Source organism: Etheostoma spectabile, chromosome 21, assembly GCF_008692095.1.
Source record: "Etheostoma spectabile isolate EspeVRDwgs_2016 chromosome 21, UIUC_Espe_1.0, whole genome shotgun sequence".
Taxonomy (NCBI): Eukaryota; Metazoa; Chordata; class Actinopteri; order Perciformes; family Percidae; genus Etheostoma; species Etheostoma spectabile.
The window spans coordinates 12709219-12714436 of NC_045753.1; the positions used below are offsets into that span (position 1 = coordinate 12709219).

General features: G+C 39.8%; 1 long non-coding RNA gene across 7 annotated transcripts in view; it reads right to left on the minus strand.

Annotated features, from left to right (window-relative positions):
* Nucleotides 1–5218, minus strand: part of LOC116671226 (uncharacterized) — a 28676-nt gene that overhangs the window by 11677 nt on the left and 11781 nt on the right. For 2 of the 7 annotated variants that reach the window (XR_004327219.1, XR_004327223.1), the window contains one exon: nucleotides 2809–3622. The exons of the other annotated variants lie outside the window; for them this stretch is intronic. This is a non-coding gene — a long non-coding RNA (uncharacterized LOC116671226). Of the gene's footprint in view, nucleotides 1–2808; nucleotides 3623–5218 lie in introns of those variants that run through there. 7 annotated transcript variants of the gene reach the window in all.

The following is a 5218-nucleotide window of genomic DNA, read 5'->3' on the forward strand; positions in this document are numbered from 1 at the left end:
AATGCATCAGGCTTGTCTATATGTTAATTAGAAAACTTCAAACGCTGTTTTTTGTGGTGAGGACGTAGAAGAGGTTTCTTCTGATGACTCTTCCATGACGACCATATTTGTACGAGTATCTCTTTATAGTGGAATGGTGTAGCACAATTCCAGGGCCTGGCAGATCTTCCTGGATGGATCGTGCAGTCAAACAGGGGTTTGGACTTGCTTTTCTCACAATCCTGCGAGCGGTCTGATATTGTTCTTAGTCTTCCAGATCTTGCTTTAACTTCCACTGTTCCTGATGACGGCCATTTCTTAATTACATTCCAAACAGAGGATGTTGGAATCTGAAAACGCTTTGCTATCTTCTTATAGTCTTCTCCTACTTTGTGAGCGTCAACTATTTTCAGTTTTAGTTTTCTAGACAACTGCTTAGAAGAACCCATGGTGCTGATTGTTGGGGCAAGGTCAGATGAGTCTGGGCATTTAAAACCTTAAGATTGACATCACCTGGTCTTTCCAGACAATGATCGAGAACAATCCATGACACTGTCAGGTCTCAGCTTTCCAAAGGGGGCGGTGCATGCGAGCAACTCTGCAGGGTGCAAAAACTTTTGCAGAAGCCATTTTTTTTTTCTTCTGTAATTTTGAAAGTGTGAATGATGGAAATAAAATCTAACTTTTTGTGACATATTATATGAATGTCTAATCTGTCATTTGATGCCTTTTGGAGATTTTTCCATCTTTCTTGGCTTCTTTATGCACATTAATTCAAATTTTTAACTGGGGTGCCCTAACTTTCAAACCCCACTGTATGTGGAGGTCACAAATCTATGTTAACAACAGTAGGGGCAAAACACTCAAAAAAAACCTGAAAAGGTATATGTTAAAGCATTAGAGAGTGCTGTGAAGCATTCATTTTATAGAGATTGTATAGCTAGTGGAGTTGTATGTGTAAATGAGGTACCCTACTTGTTATAGCTTGTACGTGAAGGTACTGGAGGAACAGAATGACTGTTTCAGGATTGTTTTCATTTTTCCGCCTTAAGGTTTTGTTTCTGAAGCTGAAGTCACAGTGCAGAGCTGAGTTTAATACAGCCAGCAGTACAGCGTTAAGTGCTTCCAGATGCTTTAAGAATTGAATTCATTTGGAGGGACAGAACAAAAAGATTTTCCTCCTTTCCCTTATTTATCTAACCTATTCTCTGTTGTCATCTTTTGTTTTCTTTCTTGCTTTCAATCACAAAATAAAAGCCCTTACAGAATGTTACTTGTGTTTTGGGTAACATATGGGCGTGAGGAGCCTTCTCTTAAGCTATGATATCAGATTTCATGAATTTGAAGGAAAAAATTTTGGAAAATTTAGAACAAAAGGAATCCTGGTTAGAAGTGGGAGGAGACTCTCAGGGTTATAATCTTTTCTTAAATTTTACTGCTAAAAACTGGACAATAAAAACCTCTGCATGTGACACAAAAACTATACTGATAATGAACCAATGCTGCTCCTGTTGGCATCAACACAAATAAATTTGATCCATTTGGCAGTCCAAATACATATTCTATGATATAATGGTTTGGTATTCGTCTCAGTAGGAAGAAACAGTCCTATGGGCCACGCAGGGAGAGGCTGGGTGGGACAGGGCTGGGTTAAGCGGGTGGGAGTGGGTGGAGTCTGACACAAGTTCTGCACTCCTAACTCGTGAACTCTCAGGAAGGACGCCCCAGGGTGGCTACACTTTTAACTGGGTGATTCTCTCCCTCCCATGTTTAAAAGGAAGCAAGGGGGAGTGAAATAAAGAACTTCAGCAATGCTCAAGACAGGTAGAGACAGGACAAAAATTAATGAGAGAGAGAGAGAGAGAGAGAGAGGAAGCAACATCAAAATGTGTTAACAGAGGTGGAGATGTAGCAGACAAAAAGAAAGATATGAAGCATTAAAGGTGCTCTAAAAGATGTTGGTTGACATTGCTTCATGTTGACGTTTGACAAGACTAGCTTGCCCCTCCCTCCTCTTCATCCAGTCCCCTCCTTTCTGTGCTTCCCCCCACCCCCACCCCCAAATCCTTCTTGTCGGTTATTGGCTGGAACGCTGGAACACTTTTTGTGTATGCTTCGTGGTGCAGGTGGACACTTTTGGTTCTTGTTGCCGTTTGTAGACCCTGGGCTGACTACAGAGACCGTGTTTTTTTTAAGTATGTTCACAAGAACAGGCAGCTGGCGGATAGTAAGGAGATGTTTGCTATATGTTTGCTAAAACACACGTGACATTGCTTAGAGCACCTTTAACACTCAATCTTGAGCTACTACATGTGGTTTTCTTTCCTGCAAATGTTATGTTTCTACAGCAGCAAGATGAGCGTCAAAAGAGTGGACATATGTAGCAGCATGCTAACAGATTATAATAAACAACATAAACATTTCTTTTGCAGATGATGGGGAAGCAGACTGATTTCGGCAAAGGTGTCTTGTTAAGCGACTGAGCTCCAGGAAAACTGTTTGTAGGAGGAATGCAGACTGTTGAGTGTCTTGACATGTTGAGGTAGAGGAGGCTGTGGGCTGAGAGGAGTCCAGTGCTGGAGGTTTACACCCTCCATAATCTCAGGGGTTAATTTCTATGATCTCTAAAGCAAAATGCAAGTTCACAAGCTTTTAGAGTGAGCAATCCTTGTCATCATAGACCTATATAATTAGATTTTTCATTCACAATCCAGGCTTTTTTTCAAGTTTACAAGAAAAATAGAATTCAAAAAGGGGGTTCCTGTCCTAAAAGCAAATTTGCTTGCTACGCCTAACAATAACCAAGGTGGCTCTGCAGCTCAAGTGCAGTCATAAGAGTCAGAGGGGTTTGAAAGGACAGGAAGCTGTGGATCCTGTCTTACATGTGGGTGGCCACTGTCATTATCAGTTAAGTGTAACCCTTAAACTTAATGAAAAGTTCAACTCCTGTAATGGATAGTTACATGCTGAAGTGATTCTGAAATTGGGAGGTGCCCACTTGACACCCCGATAACAACATAACCACCTTTATTCTAACATCAAATGCAGGCATCTACTGTATGTAGCTGCTTGCTTCATTTGAACAGTATGTGGGATTTTAGTGACAGTAAGACCTTCAAATTCTTTCCGGAGCGAGACATTGTGCTTTAACTGAGAACATCTGTTTTGAATGAACTAAGACATTCGGTGCGCTGCAGAGATGATTCACTTTTTTTCAGCCATTGCCTCACAAAAGGTTTTTCCTTCATCAAAAAACACTGTAGCCATGCAGTAAAAAACATATTTCATACATAAAAAGTATGCTCAGCTCTTCTTTTTGAATTCTTTATGTTAATCTTCATCTTCATATAAATATACTAATCCTAACCCTACACAAAAGACTCTAATCTAGAAAATACTGGCGCTGTATGTCCATATTGTCGAGCAATAACAGCAGCAGCATCAACACTAACAGAAACTGAGATTAAGTGAAAGTTAGTGGTGCCAGAGGGTACTCTAAGTGCACGATCACCATACAAACTCAATTTTGCCTGAACGGGCAGCTCCTCCCTTTTTTCCCTCCTCTGTGGTTGATTCTTGCTTTTTTTTGTTCCTCCTCTTTTTGCATTGCGGCCAAGTATACTCCCTTTGTTGATGTGGCAGCCTGGGAAATGAAAAGTTGGTTATTCATGTCAAGCAAAGAGGAGCACCTCCTCTTTTTTTTTTTTTTTTACTTTTTTGCTTGCAAACGTGGACAGAAAGGAAAAAGAGACAATTTGGGAAGCTAACACAATGACATAAAAAGTGAGGTTTAACAAATGGCTACTGCTGGCCAGCCATTATACCAGCCGTCCAGGGACATCTGTATTTTTTTGCATTACATTTTCACATATTTGTATGTATGGGATGTAATGCAATTAGGCAAAAAAAGCTATCTTTGCAGAACAAAAGTAAAGATGGAGGAAAGAGGGGGCTGATTATGTCCCAATAACCCAAACTTCATTACACTATTGGACTCTTCAAAGCCACAAGGAAAAGCAGATACTTATGCTATCCATAAATTATTTCAATTTCATCAACAGCACCAATTATGACCAAAGAAAAAGAACACTTGTATGCTTTCCAACAGCTTCCAACATGTTATGCATAGTATGGAGAGACAGCTAGCAAACGACAGAGCAAGGTGCGTTTCAGAGCCAGTGAACGAGCTCTCTGTGAGTTTCCATGATGTGATGTGGGGGGGGGGGGAGGGAGAGAGAGAGAGAGAGAGAGAGAGAGAGAGAGAGAGAGAGAAAGCAACCAGATATCTTGCCTTTCATTCCAAAGCACAGTTAAACACAAACCAGGGAGGCACATGATGACACTAATCTAAATATGGGCAACTGGCTGGAGCCAATCAAAGCCTGAGCATCCATTACCCCCGCCCACTCCCAACTCACCCTAAACTCTCTACCAGAGCTTATTGTAGTTAAACGTGTGACGTGGACACCTCAAAAGATGCCATTTTTTTAACCACTTCTAACTCAATGGCTTAACGTGTCTCTTCTTTTCTCTATATCTTCCATCAAGTCCATATCCCGGTTTAAACGCTGAGGGTGTGCTACGAAATACAACAATGTCAGCATCCTGACATCTGTCACATCTAGCAAATAATCAATATTTTTATGCTCGTAAATTAGTTACTATTTGACAGATAAAATTTAACAACCTCAGTCAGATCTTAAAGAAACCACTCTTACAAACTTGCCATTCAAGTCAAAACTGTGGTGAAATGTAACAAAGTGCATTTACTCAAGTACAATTTTCAAGATAACCTCAAGGATAAAGTGCCACTAAGAAAGGCATTCTCTTTCTTAAGCTAAATAAAGTCTTTAAAAAGCCTCTTGGATCAGCTGAACGATGCACTGTCATATAGCTGAAAACAGGACTGTTTTCTGACCCCATGAAAAGTTGATGTTTCTCTTACGTGGTTCTAACAGGACAGCGATGCTACAAACATAAGATGAGCTTATAGAATATGATATGTAGATTAAACCCAACAGTATAAAAAGGAGTTAAAATAAGCACAACCTTAACCCTTGTGTTGTCTTCCCAAAAATCAACCCTTTTGTTGAAGCTTTTTATCAATGTTATTAACTTTTTCCTACGTTTTTGTCCCATTTTTCAATACTTTTGATGCTTTTTTTCAATGTTTGTGATTTTTTTTTTTACATTTTCAACACTACATAACACTAACTTATTAACTTTAGTTTTACATTTA